At 41.2% G+C, this 18,890-nt stretch overlaps 1 protein-coding gene across 1 annotated transcript in view; it reads right to left on the bottom strand.

Annotated features, from left to right (window-relative positions):
* Window positions 1-18,890, bottom strand: part of lrmda (leucine rich melanocyte differentiation associated) — a 184,288-nt gene that overhangs the window by 40,850 nt on the left and 124,548 nt on the right. The gene's annotated exons all lie outside the window — the stretch shown is intronic.

Here is an 18,890-nt window from a genome sequence, read left to right as displayed (position 1 = left end):
CAAACTGAATTGGGACAAACACGTGGTACTTCCTCCTGACAACTTCTAATCAACAATTGCTCCGCCATATTACAAGCGACTTCAACCTTTTCCGACTCCGGCGAGGAAAAACGGCGCCTGGCGAACGAGAGGATTAAAAACCCAAAGCGAAACCCCACTTCCGGCATCAATTTGGGCGTCCGCCGAGAGATAAACCAGCTCCTCGACGAGACCCGTCACTCATCCGGCGTTTCGCTATTTACCGCCAATGACGACGATGATGCTATCAATCGGCGAGCCGGCGGCCAAACAAAGGCGGGATTGTCTTTTCGTTTGATGCGTTTACAAGGACATGTTGACGTGGACGCCATTCAGGTGCAAATAATGTCATCGCCGGGGTGGTTGACGGCTAAAAAAAAAACGCCGCGGGCTAGAAAAATAGAGCTGACGGGTTAATGAGCTAGCAATCAACGGCGGGGTAACATACAGTCGGTGAGAGAGAGTAAGACTTTTTTGGGGGGTGGCGTGTTTTTTTTGGGGTGGTGACGAGTGGGTAGAAACGGCGGTGGCGGTGGCGTAATTACTTTTGGCCATCTTTCAAGCGGCGCTCTCAACGGAGAGAAAGACGCGTGACAAGCAATGACAAGAGAGCCAACGGGCTTTCCATACGGAATAATGGAATCCATCATCAGTGAGGTAGACAGGTGTGTCTGCCTTTTCAGAACAATGCCACGCTGCCTATTTATTAGCTGCCAGAAAAGTTTATGTTTGCTCACTGACAGTGACAGCAACTCGATCCTTTTCATTTTTAGGGAAGGGGGATCTCAAGCTTTGGGCGGAAAATAAGGGGGCGGAGTGGGAGGGAGGGAGGGAGGGAGGAAGCAGGAAGGGGAGATTTTTTTTTGTTTTTTTTCAGTCAAATATTTTTTCTTCTCTCGGAGGTACACGCCGACCGACTTTTTCTTTCTTCCTGATAGCTGTCTGCTACAGTCAGAAGACAAATAACAAAGGCTGTCACTCCCCCCGGAGGCTTCAACTAAGTATTAACCCCCCCCAAAACATACACACACACTGGCGTTATATTCTTTTAAAGTCCATCGTCGTCTCAATTTTCGTTGAAATAGAGTCGGGGAGTAGAAAGGGCTTCAATTATTGATGATGGTTGGTCTGTTTTTAGCAGGATTGCTAACGAGATAGCTCGTTTTGGGGGGTAAAAGACAATAATAGAATGTTTTTGGGGTGCCGGAGTCAACTGTGGACAGGGGGCATATAGGCACAATTGCTGGTTAGGTTGACTTTAAAAATTTGAGTATTTTAAGGATTTTTATTTCTGCTGTTTTTCTATTCAAACATAAAATAAGTTTAATATTATCAAGAAAAATAGCTATCATATTTTTTGTACAATGTATAACATAACTGTCAATTGAGTACCTTTAATGATTACAATTTTCGTTATTAATCGACGTTTTAAAAACGTTGCACATATTTACTCACTTAAATGTGGAAAATATTCCTAAAAAAATGAAGATTATGTCGATTTATGGGTACATTGCTTGCTGACGCGCTATATTTATATAGTAAAAATGCTTCAATAAGAAAATTATTGACGATAACATGTCCATCTGCTAAACAAAGATGAAGCAGATTAAAGCCAAAAATGTCGGTTTTACAATAAAAACATACTTTTCCAAACCATTTTTCCCATACAAAAGTTCTTGTACACCGTACACGATTTAAAAAAATATGTATAAGTTGACAGGTATGGTACAATGATAACTTCCAGGTAAACTAGCAGGCGCCTTTTGTAGAATAAAGAATAAAACAAACTTTTAAATGAAGCGGCGTGTCGTATTTGCGCGGGGGTTAGCGGGCCACGGAGCGTCAGGCGGCCATGTCGTGGCGACGGCGCCGCCTGTCATTGTAACAGTTAATAATTAGGCTAGCCTGGGCTACAAAAGCGCGGTGGCGCGCCGACAAAAGCCCACGGCCAGTTGAGGTGCCGGACTTTGGCGGCTGCATTCTAAGTAGTCCGAGCGGATGATTAATGAGCCGGGCCCGCCCGGCCAAAGCGCCAATCTCGCCCTTGCAACAATGGCTGCCCACGCACCCCCAAAAAATGAAACTGAATACAACAAGACAAGCCCTGTCGCCGGGTGCAAACATGCCGAGTAAATCCGTTACAAAATGTTGACAGGACTTTCATCTTGGAGTACTTTGCTCGTTAATATTCTGAAACTGGAGTACCCAGAGAAAAGCCAACCACGGAAACTCAACGGGAATTGAACCCGGGGTCTCAAAACTGCGAAGCAAAAGAGCTAACCACACACACTGTTATTTTTCGTGATGAATGGATACAAATGGGGCGGGTTGGTGGAGTGGTTAGCATGTTAGCCTCACAGTTTTGGGGTCCTGGGTTCAATTCCAGGTTAGTTCACATGTGGGCAGTTTGCATGTTCTCCCCGGGCCTGCATGGGTTTTCTCCGGGGAAGTCGGGGCTATCAAGGAGCATTTAAAAAAAATAGTATATTAAAAAAAATAGTTTTTTTGTAAAAATAGTATATTTGAAAACATAGTATATTTAAAAAACTAGTATATTTTTAGCGTGGGTTTTCTCTGGGTACTTCAGTTTCCACCTACATTCCAAAAACAAGCATGCTAATCTAGCTGGTCAAACACGCTAAATTGCCACTAGCTACAAGTCTGATTGCGAATGGTTGTTTGTCTCTTGTGCCCCAAAGTCAGCCGGGTTACGCTCCAGCACCCCCACTACCCTGAGGATAAAGCACTCCAGAAAACGAATGAACAGATACAAACAAGTAAATAATTACCATTAGCCTCTGACTGACCACATCAACAGCACACTACAACTAAATCTCTCACTAACGCAAACATAATCAATAATAATCAATTGTCCTGCCCTTGCCAATTCCCAGTCCAAAAAAAGCCCCTGAACTCAACACAACCCTCCAAACATCGGCAACATGTCACCACCATCTTTTCACCGACCCACTGGCCTGCCTTTCCACACAAACCTATTCATCCAGCCTTTTTTTGATCCAGCTAATGTTAGCTTTACCATTTCCAAATTATACTCTTCAACCCGCACATTAAAAAAAGTAGAAAAGCACCATCACAATAGCGCCAGTAGCCAACTTTGACAAACAAACAAGGGCGCCATTCCGCCATTGGTCAACGATTACCTCGAATATTTGGACCGGCGTTTGTTCCGGCGAGGGTTTTTTTTCTTTTTATTCCACTTTGATGGCTTTGGTGTCTTTTCCGCCTCGCCATCCCGACCCCCCGCCACTCCCCCAGCCGCCTCACTTTGCCGTGCTCAGCTGTCGGGGCTCTTAGTTGTCACAACATGGCCTTTTAATGTCCCTGACAGGGGGTTATTTACTCCCATATATGTTTTCTCTCCAATTACAGCATGGCAGGATGGAAGCTGCCAAGTGAGATGGTGATGGTCACCTCTTTGAGGAGTCCTCCCTGCCTCCCTGCCTCCCTGCCTCCCTCGCGCACTATATTTTTCACCCATTGCGCTTCTATTAGCCACAAGGACTCTCTCATTTGTCTGTCCTTGGCCCAAAATGTTGGTTAACACTTGACAAGCGCCATCGGCCAACACAATCATTTTCCTCTCAACATGGAGCATGTCATACGTTTTTTTTCCCCGTTTTTAGACCTTTTTTATGTATTTACACCTTTTTGCATCATTTCAAATTATGTATACACCATATATCATCTTTTATACGAGGGGAAAAAGTAGATTTTTGCAAAACCGATCTCATTTCGGCTCTAATTCGGATCGTCTTGGTCACTGGTAGCATACGAAAATGTCATATATATAGATATAGTGCATCAGCAAGCAATGTACCCAGACAATCCAATTTCGAGTGACATCTATGGAATTTTTCATTCAGTACTAGGGGAAATTCACTTTATCACCATAGTTACCAGATGAAAACAAAGACGCAAAATACATTGTAGACCTGGTTCCAAAAAAACATCCAGAACTAGCAGAAATAAACTACAAGGTGGGCGGAGTCAAGTCGTAAAAGTCGGGAAAAACATTACAGTAAAAAGTAGAAAGTACTACGAAATATTAAAATGTAAGAAAAAAGAATAAAAAAAAAACCTGAAAAAACAACGACAACGAGTCAGAACAGATGGAGCTACTACCACTAACTGCCAGTAGGGCGGCGACATCTTGAATTTACAAAAGACGCACCGACTGATTCTACATTGTGTTTATAAGGTTGATTATTGTTTAATAATTGCTTTAACTTATTTATTACCTAGATATTTATGTCTAAAATCTATTTTTCTGTGTCTGTATTCTCACCCTCTTGCTACAGTAACAGTGAAATTTCCCGAATATAAGATAAATAAAGTTATCCAATCTAAAAAGGGCAATTGAAATCATAAATAATGGTAGTAATTAACAAGTACTTGTGTATGATGAGATGATCGAAATAAAAACAAAACACAATGCACATCTCCAGCCAAAATTAAATGAAACTAAGAAATATATATATATTAAAAAAATGCGATTTGGCCTATTCTTTGAGGCTGTTTACAGCAATCAGAGTGATCAAAGGCGCTAAAACGCTACCGAGGGAGCGACGCCTTGGATGTACAAGCCAGCCAAAGCCTGCAGAATCAATAGAGCAAACTAGACAGCTTGTTTGAGTATAGCTTTAATCCAAGTGGGATGCCAAATGTAAAGGCGGCCGGGCCGAGCCGTGCCGGGCGGCCATTGATAGCATAGCGCCCATGAAAAATGCATGATTTCAACAGCAAGCAGCAACACTCTTTTATCTAGCAGCCAAGATCAATAGTGAAGGGAAAGGGTTAGCCAAACAACTTCTTTTCTTCTCACTGACATTTTAGAACATTTTCAAACTGCATTTAAAGAACAAAAGATCCCAAACAAGACAATTTGCAAAGGCACCGTAGAGGTGGTCAACTTCATTTTTTACATTCAAACGGGAATTATTATAGCAAGGAAATATTGTTGGTTTATGCCAAAATGGTACCAGGGGATATTTTTGGACTTCTTTGTTTGTTAACTTGAGTTAAAGTGAATAAAATAATGGAGTTTTTGATATTTGGCCAAAGGGAAGAAGGACATAAGTGAGTAGGACGCAAATAATATGTTATTTATGGTAATTTTGGGATGACAATATTAGATTAGAAGTTTATTTCATGCCGTTTTTGGGAAATTTCCGTGGTTACAGTAGCAAGACAGACACAGAAGACATTGTAGACCTAGTTAAAAAAAATGGAGCCATACACAGGATTTCCACAAGGTGGGGACTTTCTGCAGACTGTTATGGGGATAAAATGACCGGAATACCAGACTTTATGTATCAAAATGTGTAAAATGTAATTAGATTACATGAGTACTGCGACGAGTATATATTTTATAGGTCATCTATGAATTGGTTTTCCATTTTGCATGGCCACAGGGGGTGCTAGAGCCTATCCCAATGAACAATGGGCAGTAAATGAGGTAAACGTAAAGTGCTTTCCAGCCAATCGTATTACACAATTAGACAAACAACCTTTGGCATTCTTACTGAAGGACAATCTAGAGCAGGGGTAAGGAACCTATGGCTCTGGAGCCATATGTGGCTCTTCGCTAACCTGTAAGGTCAAATAAATATTTAGTAGGTTACAATACCTCAAAGGATATAAAAGTGTGAGGTTTTTGCTGGCCCTAAATTGCACAATTTGACCTATCTGTTAACTTTGGGGGCTAACATAGGGCAAGCTAATGCTAGCATCTAAAAACCAACCCGTCACCGCTATCTAAACAAGCCCGGCATTTTCATCTGAGCCAACGCGCGACGCGGCACCCCGTCTTTTCGCGCGTCGGAGATCAAATGTATAAATTATGAGCGGCTGACAAGGTCTACTCGGGCGCCGCCGGCGTCTCATCAATCACTAGCCGGTGTGTCGGCAGGTAACTGACGTGGCTCCGCCCCACAGAAACCCTCCCTTTTGAAAAGTGAGCTGAGCTTTAAAATTGTAAGACTGGAACGAGGATGGTTTGCCATCTTATTCATGCTGGCGGAAAAACTAATTTAGTCCGAATTTATCTAAACAAGATGTGTCAAAGTGGCAGCCTGGGGGCCAAATCTGGCCCGCCACATCATTTTGTATGGCCCGGGAAAGTCAATCACAAGTGCTAACTTTCTGTTTTAGGATGAAATTAAAATGAAAAGTATAGATGTATATTATATTTACTGATTTTCCCCCTTTTAAATCAATAATTGTCCTTTTTTAATCATTTTTTTGGCGTTTTTGGTTTAAAAAGTCATTTGTAACGGACCATAGCTTTTTAAATATATTTTTAGATTTTCCAGAATGATTTTTGAACTAAAAACACGGAAAAAAAATATTAAAAAATGACAATTATTGATTTAAAAGGCGGAAAATCAGGAAATGGAATATATATCTATACTCTTTATTTTAATTTGATCCTAAAACAGAAAGTCGGCATTCATGATTGACTTTTCCGGGCCACAAAAAATGATGTGGTGGTTCAGATTTGGCCCCCGAGCCACAACTTTGACACAGGTTTTAAATCTATAAAAAACTGAATATTCGGGGATTTTAATCCAGTTCTTTTAATCCATTTATAAAAACAAAAAAATCTAAATATTCTATCTAAAATAGTCCAACCCACATGAAATCAAGTTGACGCGAACCAACCCGAGTCTGACACCCTTGATCTAAACCATTTCAAGAATGTACGAAAGAAAAATTCTCCTCCACCTCCTCCTCCACCTCCTCCCCGAAACCGACAAGCCCAAACCAAATCCCTCCGAAGAGCAAGGTATCAACCAATCCCGAACAAGATATCGATCTCCTGTCTAGCAAGTGAAGTTCAAGAAGACGAGACGGGAGACGAAAGCGTGGACTCCCCGCGGGGACGTGAGAAAGATCTCCGACAACAAAGAGAAGGAGGCCTGTCATGTTCTACGTGACGAGCCCAAAGACGAGAGGTGGCCGGGTTGGGGGTACCACGCCCCCCCCCCCCCCTCCCCCGCTAAAACAAACGTCCACAAACAAACATTTCCGACCCGCTGAGAAGAAGCTTGTGACGAGGAGGGAAAAAAAATGGAAGACAGGTGTCTGGAGAGGACGGCTGACATCACAGAGGACACTCGGAGAGACGGATGGCACTTGAGGGGAAGATGCTGACAAGGGTACATCTCATCAAAGCATCATTACTCGGGTTGTCTTCCGAATTGCGGACTACCTGGACTTATTTTGGTTGCCTAGTTTTTTAGACGGAAACTGCTTCCCACTTTAATCATTTGACTAATCTACCCGTCGGCGACACTACCGTGCTTCATTCGTCTGCAACGCGATTGGTGTTCAATCTAAACCACAGGTGTCAAAGTGGAGGCCCGGGGGCCAAATGTGGCCCGCCGCATCATTTTGTGTGGTCCGGGAAAGTCAATGATGAGTGTTGACTTTCTGTTTTAGGATCAAATTAAAATGAAAGATATTGATGTATATTACATTTCCTGATTTTCCCCATTTCAAATCAACAATTGTCATTTTTTATTCATTTTTTTCAGTTTTTATTTCGAAAATCATTTTGTAAAATCTAAAAATATATAGAAAAAAATCTAAAATAAACATTGTTTTAGATCTATAAAAAAATGAATATTCAGGGATTTTAATCCAGCTCTTTTAATAAATTTATGAAAAAATAAATCTAAATATAATATCTAAAACGGTCCGGCCCACGTCAAACCAATTTTTTTTTAAAGCGGCCCGCGAACCAACCCGAGTCTGCCACCCTTGGGTTACACTTTTTTGACAGGATGCCTAATCGAGCTAAGAAAAGACGATGTACTGAGGAAAGTGCTTCTACAAAATCTGAGACAAATTTCCCATAGGCGAGTTTATCACAAATATTGCCATTCCGGCCTTTGAAAGACACATTTGGCCCAAAAACTCTGCCACCTGAACTGCTAAAAATCCAACAGGATACATCACAATAAGCCTTCCCCAAGGGTGAAGGTGTAAAAACATCCCAAAACCTCTCAAATGACCCCCCTGCCCCCCAAACTCTGCCAATGTTGCCCATTGTATCGTATTGTTTTTTTCCGGCATGGGCCGATCCCAGGGGAGGTTTTATTATATTTCAACGTATTAAATGTCTTGGCCACGGGTGGCGGATTTAACCGGGATAAAAGATTCTCACAGAAAGAAACAAAACGGTGTTGCTGTTTCGAGGTGGGACTGCCGCGTCGTACCTTGGGGAATTGTTTATTAAAGTCGTCAGGCAAAAGGGAATAGGAAAGGAAGGAAGGCGCCATTAAAGATAATAAGAGATCAATTGTCTGTCAGAATGTCTTTTTTGCTCACCATCTCGCAACACTGAACAATAGTTTGCCGTCTTGCCTTTCCAATGAAATGACAAAGCTTTGTTGTGAGTGGCCGCCAGAAATATTCCTTGAAAGGAAATACCGAGGGCTAATAGTGACTCGTATGGCAAGATGTCTGCTTACCGACGTTGGTCGGTTCTCCGTCACTTTGTGAAGCGCAAAAGAAGACACGCCTATTCCGGGAAGACGATTCTGTCAACTTTCGACTTAAAGTCGACTGCAAATAGCAACAAAATGGGACTGTCGTAGGGTTAGAATGGCTTTGATAGATACTTAAAGGCATGGACAGGTTGATAGGAGAGGTTTGTGCATGTGTCGTGAGGGTTTTTTTGCCTGAGTTCGACTTAAGACTACAGACACAGACGAGTACTATGGACTAGTTAAGAAGAAACTAGAGTTTAAGGGATTAACGGCAGGCGGAAACATTAGAAAGTCGAAAGGTCATAGGATGAGGACATTATAATCGGTGGTTTAGCTAATGCTAACAAACTGGGTAATGTAAAAATGTAATAAGTTAGTTAGAAGCAATTCGGGTTGGTTCACAGGCCGTGTTAACGTCAAATTGATTTTTATGTGGGCCCGCCCATTTTAGATAGAATATTTAGATTTATTTTTTCAGAAATGGATTAAAAGAACTGGATTAAAAGCCCTGAATATTCTGTTTTTTTTATAGATCTAAAACTTTGTTTACTTGAGCTTTTTCTATACATTTTTAGACTTAATTTTTGGACTAAAAACTGAAAAAAATGATTAAAAAATAGCAATTGTTGATATAAAAGGGGGAAATTCAGGAAATGACATACATCTATCCTCTTCATTTTAATTCGATCCTAAAACAGAAAGTCGGCACTCACGATTGACTTTCCCGGGCCACACAAAATGATGCGGCGGGCCGGATTTGGCCCCGGGGCCGCCACTTTGACACGTGCTGTACACAGACGGCAGTTCGATTCCTAACACCCAAGTTCTAGTGAATACTAACAAACTGGTAATGTAAAAATACAATAGTCAGAATCAACTCCATACACAGTTAGCTCATGTCCTCCTTAGACGTTAGTTTGATTCCCAATTCCGACTTTTCATGTCCAAAAAACAACGTTATTCCCAACCATGTAGCATTTTCTGAACTACTTCCCGCTCTAAACGGCGATGTTTGTCCACTAAAGAGGAAATGTACTCAAAGAACAAAATCAAAGAGACATCTATGTCCACTTCAGCGTCCGCCTGAGCTTCGCCGTCCCCACCGTCCCCCGCCAACCTTTCAAAGCCCTCTCCGACACCCCGGCGAATGAAAGAAGAATGCTGTTTGAGTGTCACTTGAACCTTGTGCCCCAGCAATGACCCCAACGCCAACCCTTGGCAGGCCCGGCTCTTCCGAACGAGTCCATGGCTCAACAAGAATGTCCCTCTGTCCTCTTGTGTTTCAGCTTAATTTCTTCTTTAGCGCAAGTGGCATTCTCCCATCGTGCAGGTTCCCTCATTCGGCGCCTCGTCTCTATTCACCAGTGGAGAGGCAAAGAAAAATGCCTCTTTACCAAAGGAGAAAACAAGGATGAGTGGCTATTCAACCAAGGACGGCTGGGAAAAGGGCTTTGGCTCGTATTGTTTGCCAAACGCAAACTGGGAGATGGTCTGGGTATCATGGAAAGATACACAAGTACTCCATGTGGAGGACACTTTAGACTTACAGTGCGAAAAGAACAGAACAACACGGTCAGAAGGAATAAACGATAAGAATACAAAAGTATACGAAGACCTGAATTTGACCTGATGCTGTCAATAGACCGCATCAGACTTAATTTTGATAAATATCCAGATAGAAAGTACATGGGAGCAAACCTGGCAACCTTAAGGGTGAAGGAACATAATTTGGTACCGTTAGCTATTCCAGATCTGGCTGTGGAAGACCATTTGCTATCTTAAATGAAGAAAAACAAGTCCATACTGAAGAAACATGATTTAAAAATCATCATTTCCATTCGAATCCATCAACTATCAAGTTCATATTGCTAAATAAAATGACATTTGTAGATTTGAGTTCTAGATATATCTAGATAGAAAGCACCTAGGAGCAAACCTGGCAACCTTAAGGGTGCAGGAACCAGATTTGGCTCTGTTTGCTAGTTCTTATCGCAAAAAAAATGACATTTCTAGATTTGAGTTATAGATCTATCTAGATAGAAAGTACCTGGGAGCCAACCTGGCAACCTTAAGGGTGAAACATGATTTACTTACGCAGAAAATGATGTAACGGGCCAGATTTGGCCCCCGGGCCACCACTTAGACACATATGGCCTATACGAATGGTCGCAACTGCCAAAAATCTGGATTCTACACGGGTTAAAACAGGAAAGTAGGTACCAAAATTGGAAAAGACTTTTAGTCCTGTTGCTCTGTCATCGCAAGTCCTGAAAACAACACTGAACCTCAGAAATATTCTGCGCAAAAACCTTCTCTAGACAACTTCCAAAAACCAAAGCATATCTCTATGATAATTGGTCATTTGTCTCCCACAGATAGACTTGGAAGCGTCACTGAGCAATCTGTCCAAACAAATGTCTCCCCTTGCACATTACCTTGCCAGATTAGACCACTAGCGGCCATTTGACAGCTCCCCTTCCTAATGGACCCTGGGGGAGGTTCGGTGTCGTCAAAACGCAAAAAAACGGGGCGAGGTCAAGACGTTTGAAGGTTACCCCTGTCGGGCGAATCTAAATAAATAAGATTCAGGTGCGCTATTCTCTGTCAGGTGGGTGTCTTAATGATGCCAAGTTAACACATACTAAATAAGAGTGTCTTCCCCCCACGCGTTGACAGCTTCAGAAATAATTGACCGGCACCCGGAGTGCTCCAAAAGCCAGGCAGACGCGCTAGGCAGAGAATTCAATCCTGCAGCTGACACAAGCTATTGAGCATGTCACCACATTTTGCATTATACACGTGGCAATGTCAGGTCGGGGATGAGGCCTGGATGGGTCCCACTCAATCTGGGGGGAGGCGGGATAAATTACCTGTCTACCTAATGTGGCCTAGTTAACTCATTTGCTGACAGCCGGGCGGGCATGGTGCTCGGACCTTTGGTCGCAGGTCTTTTGGTGCCTTTTGGTCGCCCGGTTAAATGGTGGCAGAGAGTTTACTGTTGAAAGCAGCTCTCAAAATTATATTCATGTGGGAGAGAGAGAGAGAGTTTAATATCTAAGTACTGTTGATAACAGTAGATTTTTAGATAGTAAAGTCTCTCTCATGAATATAGTTTTGAGAGCTGGTTTCAACAGTACTTACATATTAAAAAGTACTAGGATATCAAACAGTACTTAGATATTAAAAAGTACTAAGATATCAAACAGTACTTAGATATTAAACAGTACTTAGAACTTAAACAGTACTTAGATATTAAACAGTACTTAGATATTAAAAAGTACTAAGATATCTCTCATGAATATAGTTTTGAGAGCTGGTTTCAACAGTACTTACATATTAAAAAGTATTAGGATATCAAACAGTACTTAGATATTAAAAAGTACTAAGATATCAAACAGTACTTAGATATTAAACAGTACTTAGATATTAAACAGTACTTAGATATTAAACAGTACTTATATATTAAACAGTACTTAGATATGAAATAGCACTTGGATATGCAATAGTACTTAGATATGAAATAGTACTTAGATATTAAACAGTACTTGGAGATGAAGCAGTACTAAGATATTAAACAGTACTGAGATATGAAACAGTACTTAGATATTAAACAGTACTTAGATCTTAAACAATACTTAGATCTTAAACAGTACTTAAAAATTAAACAGTACTTAGATATTAAACAGTAATTGGATATTAAACAGTACTTGGATATTAAACAGTTCTTGGATATTTAACAGTACTTGGAATTAAACAGTACTTAGATATTAAACAGTACCTAGATATTAAACTCTCTCTCATGAATATAATTTTGAGAGCTGGTTTCAACAGTAAACTCTCTGTCACCAAAAGACCAACGACCAAAAGACCAACGACCAAAAGACCGGTGACCAAACGTCCGAGCACCCGGACCGGCTATCGAAAAATGACGGCCTGGTTTTTGTTTTGCCAGCTGTTCCTGGACTCGAAGGCCCGCGATCTAAGCGCTCTAGTCCAATCACTAACCTTTAAATCCTCTCTAATTCCAGACGAAGACGTACGTAGGACTAGAAACAAACAAAAGGGTAATCCGACCTTATCGTACAGAGTGTTATTTCATCCACCAGTTCCCATCCCTCAGAGGGACATTTTCTAAAGCCGACATAAACTCCCATTATGCGCCTGACCTATGTACATTGACAGTATATGTCATGTTCCTGTTATACATGTGTAAATCATTTGGCAGACCTGCCGAGGGGGGTGAACGCCGTCCCCGGAACAAAACCTCACCTCGTCAACAAGGTCACGCTAGAAACGTAATCCCCCAACGCATACAAAGACGACTTCTACCTGCCGGTCGGTCGGTGATGGCTCGGAAAGATGACAATGTACTTTGCCGTTGACGTGACGACCGCCGGCGGCGGCGGGGAGGACAATACAAAGCGGGAGAGCGTCCTCACGGCACCCCCACATTCTCCTTTGAACGTCCACAAAGCTTTTTTTGTACTTTGGTCCATTCAACAGGACGTTGCGGTCCATTGTGGACTCAAAAATGACAGTAGGTGGAAACGCTAGCTTTCATTACGCTAAAGTCTAAATAGTGTAATCTATCAGGGCCTGTCAATCAGGATGATTGATGACGTTGTGTCCAGGAGGAGAGTGACACATTAGAAAAGTTTGGTTAACAATGGCGCTAGCCAAAGCGGGGCGGCTGCCATCCCAGCCCGGTGATTAATGTGTTGTCAGCCTGTAATCCCACACCCACGCCTAATGAGGCAAGAATTTATCATTTTGCCAGAGTGGCAGATGTCAGGGAGAAAAGAATCCAAGTCACCCGAAAACAATATCCCTCTTTCTCACTTGCTAGCTAGCGTTTGACATGCCTGACAAGCGAGGAGAAACAACAAAAAACGGCCCGTGGAAGTCTAAACTTTGAGACTGGGACTTTGAGACGGACTCAAATGAGGGTTTCCTGGATTATCCGAGATTGTAAACGAGCAAGTGTGTCAACTGCTAAGTAGTACAGCCATATTTATATTCGGCAAACAACAACAACAACAAGCGCTTAAGTCGAATTATCTGATAAGAATCGAAAGCAAAGCTGCTAAGGGAGGGTTGTTGGTGACAGTGGAGTTCAAAGTAAAGCAAGAACTGAGCTGATTAACGTCAACGTCTTCGGAGAACTTGGCAACCCGTGGAACGTTGGAAATAAGTGCCGAAGAAGAGGAAGCGCCCGCATAAAAGCCAGCTGGCTCTCATTAAACCGCAAGCATATTTGTCTCAGCAAAGAAAGCGTCGGGGTGGATTAGCCCTGATTGGGTATCAATTGATTATGAGGTAATTGAAGATCTGTCAAATTGACGCAAAAGCAAGATGGAGTTGTTCTACGGTTTGAGCCCAGCCATGGGAAATACCACAGGGAAAAACACAAGCGATTACTAGCCCATATACATTTGATATTTCCACTCTGAGATGCGTTCCAGGTTTGAAAAATATATTCCCTAATTACTCTGTAAATCCAAAACAATCCTCCAATACAAAATCCAGATCCAATCATTCAAATAACCAGTTTCTGTGAAGACAACTATGATTATTATCAATTCCTGCATAATCCATCATCAAAAGAATGATAATCCCATGAACCAATATTGTTTATAAAAATAAAACTACCATAGACAGACTCAGATGATCAGACAGTAAACAAAAACACCAATTATTCTCCCTTCCTATTCAAAAGTACACCCAAAAAAACAATATTTACCTTTTTTTCTGGTTCTGCAATACATTTTCCTCCATAACAATCCCCAATTTTGCTATTTCTGCCATTTTTCCCCCAAAATGTTCCTCCCCGAGTCCATCTATGATGTCAGCAAACGAAACAAAAGACTTTGCCAAGCCCAACTTCAACATTTACCGAGTTCCCTTCCATTTTTCATATTAGAAAAATAAATCACGTCAACAGACGGCTATTAAAATGCCCAAAAAGGCGCTGCCTTTCCTAATTAGCCGACAACCTTGGCCCGTTTTCAGACAGGCTTCGGAACGAAAGACACTTCCACGGAAGATCCCTCGCCACGGAGGCGTTTTCCTCACCGGAAAAAAAAGACTTAATGCGATGCCGAGCCACTTGGACGGACTTGTTTGTTTTTCTGCCGCTAGCCCGGCACCCCCCAAAAAAACTAGTTCATCTATCATTTTCCCGGGCGAGAGTTGGCGGTGACACCCAGGGTCGCGGACCCCCCCGTCGGCGCCCTTTGAAGAAAGCCATAAATCAATCTAGCTACTATTACTTCAAATTAATTGCGCTTTAAAAACTTTTACGGGCTGTTTATTATACGTACGAGTGAGAGGATGATTTATGTGGACTGTGAGAGTTACTCCCTTCTAATTGCTATTGTTTTTTATGCTAGCTACTACGACGTGAAGGGGTTACGTCTAGTTATGAAAATGTGTTGGTTTCAGAAGTAGTATTTTTGGGGCAGGAGTAGAGATGGTTTAATTTGTTCTACGGTCCTCAAAGTACAGTAGCAATACTTGTAAAGTTAATTGGTTCTAGAAATGGTTGTGTAAATTGGATTTTTTTTGTAAGTAGAGGCCTATTTTACATTGAATTAGTATTATTATTACGCTTTTTGTTACTAAATAGAGAGTAAAAGCTCTTGGATTGGAGATACAGATTCCCTTAGCCAATAGGAGGCCAGCAGAGAGTTGGGAAAGTAACTTAACCACGACTATTTCAAAATAAAAATGGGTACAGAAAAAGTATTTATGTTTGGGGGAAGTTTTGTTTTTCGTATCTTGGAACAAAAGTTTTGTATCCTGAATACTATGACTATAGAAGCATTTGTAAGTAGTGGTATTACTGTACGACACAGAAACTACTACAAATTGCACCAATTTTGTATGAAAAGTGCGAGAAACATGAAAACAATGAGAAACTTTGTTATTAAAATGAATAACGGATATTGTATCTTGAATACTATGTATCTAGACGCATTTGTAAGTAGAGGTATGACACATAGAAGCCTTTAAACACCACTAACTGTTCAGGCAAGGACGTCAAGTCAAGGAAAATTTAAGAGACGTTCGAGGATCTGAGGTTATTTTAACCTTGGCCGTATTTTACTTACTTACGAGTCCATGTTCTGGTTTATTTTTATTTTTATTTAGGACTTTTTTGGACTGTTTTTTACAGCGTAGACCCAGTTTGAACAGATACAGACATCGTGAGGTCGGAGGAATCGAAGCCAAGAAGCACCACACACACTTTCCGAGTCCAAAGGGTCCTCGGCGGTTTATCGCCGTGACCTCTGAGGCCTCATTGGGAATTATCACATTATGGCATTCCAACACGCCCAATATCCAAAAATATAGCTGGAGGCTTTTGCAGCCTGAGTCAGCTTGACGTTGTGGTTTTGGAGAACACTTCACTTGGCCTCTAGTGGGTTCTCGTGGGTGTACGTTTGGAGTATCGTGTTATTTTGTTTATTCGTTTAATTTTATGGTGTAAAATCGCGTGTTTACTTGGCGTGTTTTGTCAGTTGCCACATGTTTGCTCCTCCTACGTCGAGTCTCGGCCTTTAACAACAATAGGAAATGTTTTAACGTCAATGCCATTTCATGTGGGCCGGACCATTTTAGATGTAATATTTAGATTTTTTTTTAAAAATTGGATTAAAAGCCCTAAATAGTCTGTTTTTATAGATCTAAATCAATTTTTTGTAGCTTTTTTTTTCTTTGTAATGGACATTTTCTTTTAATCTTGTTTTTCATTTCGAATGGAAATAAAGTATTTTTTATTAATTATGTTCTACATTAAAGTGGGAAACAGAACATATCTATGTTTATTTTTAGATTTTAATAAATGCGCTCTGAACTAAACACTAAAGAAAATTAGTTTTTATTTAGTATTATATAGTATACATTTAGTATTATATTTTTTTATCAATCCAAAATCTGAGCTTGTTTTGATATATTTTTTAGATTTTACAAAATGATTTTGGAACTAAAAACGGATTAAAAAATGACAGTTATTGATTGAAAAGGGGCAAAATCTGGAAATTTAATATACATCTATACTCATTTTAATTTAATCCTAAAAGAAAAAGTCGCCACTCATCGTTTACCTTCCCGGGCCACATAAAATGATGTGACGGGCCACATTTAGCCCCCGGGCCAACACTTTAACACCCATGCCGCACTATATAAACCTTCAAAATTCTTGTCGAGTCACAAGCAGAGCAGACAAGTCTGTATCTATCTACACGAGGCAATTAGTAGCCCCTTCGACAATGACAAGAGAGTACTTGTTTACAAGTAAACAACCAAGTGTCATTGGCTCCTCCCAGTTTTGGACAAAGCTTTTAAGTCACATCAACAAACTGCTGTATTTTCTCAACGCTTAACGGGAGCCAGACAGCTCATTAATATCCGAAGTCGCACACTACCAGGCTATGAAAAGCTTCCCACGGATCTAATGACGCCATCACGCCGGCTGTTAATTGGTCGCCGTGACCGTCAGGCGGACTCGGACGGATAACGGTAGCTAAGAAGTACTCGCGGCGTTTAACGGTAGCTAAGAAGTACTGGCGGCGAATAACGGGTCGGCCAAAAGCCGACATATCGCATCTCGTCAAGACAAAGGGGACGGAAAAGATTGGTCTACGTCCCCGGGCCCAGACGGACACTTTGTGTAGACTCGGCTAATGAGGACGAAGAAAAATAATAATAAATAAATTCCATGGCAGATGGAGAAAGTGGGAGTATGTCTTTATCAAAGCTGCAACCTTTTGCTTTAAGAATAAGAAATAAAGAATCATCTCGGGCTTGTTCAAAGACACCAAGACACAAAGAAACACACGTCATGTCAGCTAGAATCAGTAATTATCTGCGCTTTGGTCTCCCAGCCAAACATTTCTGTGGCGCTGACAGGCTATGTAAATAAAATCTCCTAAAGTGACTTCAGCATGCCAAAATCAGTGTAGAGGTCCCGGCTTTCTTTTTATATCAATTGGAAGAACACTGTTTTCATTCTACTTTCTTCCATCAGGCAAACACGACACACGGAGGTTAAATTATTTCCGTTTCATCTGGTGACGAGGACGACGAAAGACGAGGGACGCTCTCCCCGCAAACTACCTACAGGGGGGACCTCTACTTACGAATTTAATTTGTAACAGAAGTGCGTCCAAAACTAGATTTTTCGTAATTAGAAAAAAAATCCTAAACATATACACAACCTGTATAAAATACGTATGTAAATTTATGTATAATAAAATAAATTACACAAGGCCCAGTCTGGCTACATGGCATTAACCCAGGTTACAGCACAATGAAGACAACATCCTTCTAGCCAATGGGAAGCCATATCATATGGGAAAGCAACTCAAACACAACTATTTAAAAAAATTAACAGATGCAGCAAGTGTATTTACAAGACAATAAAAGATAATATTTTCCAAGTAAAAGCATTTGTAAGTAGAGCTACCTTTGCATTTTGTTCATATCTTGGAACTAGACAATACAAGACCATAGTTTGTAAGTAGAGGACTGTGTAAAGTAGAGACATTTGTAAGTAGAGCTACCTTTGCATTTTGTTAAAATCTTGGAAGACAATATAAGACAATATTTTGTAAGTAGGGGCATTTTTAAGGAGAGCTACCCTTGCAATTTGTTCATATCTTGGAACATAATACAAGATAATAGTTTGTAAGTAGAAGCATTTATAAACAGAGCTACCCTTGCATTTTGTTCATATCTTGGAACAAGACAATACAAGATAATAGTTTGTAAGTAGAACTACCCTAGCATTTTTCCATATCTTGGAACAATACAAGACAATAGTTTGTAAGTAGAAGCATTTCTAAGTAGAGGCATTTGTAAGTAGAGCTACCCTTGCATTTTGTCCATATCTTGGAAAAAACACGAGACAATAGTTTGCAAGTAGAGCTCCCATTACATTTCCCTTATCCTTGCACTCTTAAATCTCCTAGCTCCCTATTGGCCGACCACCGATCCATTTTTTCCCTTCGTTTCTACCTCCCGGGCTCAACCCCCCCGCCCCCACCCCTCGAGACTGTAAGACGACAAAGCGAAGCTAAATATTTCATGACCTCACAATTACATGCGATCAAATCAAGGCGAGGCGTGATCATTCACCCCGCATTATCAAAGAGGCAGAAGAAGGCAAGTGAGAGCCAAAGAGAAGGTTTCAAGTCACTTTTATCCCGGCCTCTAATTAGTCCGCCTAACCCTCAAAACAAGGGCGGGAGGGGCCGGCCCGCATCATTAAGCGACGCTGTACGTGAGCTGTCACTCCGATGGCCAACAACGTCAAGCTAGCCGACGTTAGCGCAAACGGACAGCCGCCCGTCGTCTTTG

This window comes from Stigmatopora nigra, chromosome 12 (genome assembly GCF_051989575.1).
Source record: "Stigmatopora nigra isolate UIUO_SnigA chromosome 12, RoL_Snig_1.1, whole genome shotgun sequence".
Lineage (NCBI taxonomy): Eukaryota > Metazoa > Chordata > Actinopteri > Syngnathiformes > Syngnathidae > Stigmatopora > Stigmatopora nigra.
The sequence above is the reverse complement of the archived record's forward strand: the minus strand, read 5'-3'. Positions and strand labels throughout refer to the sequence as shown.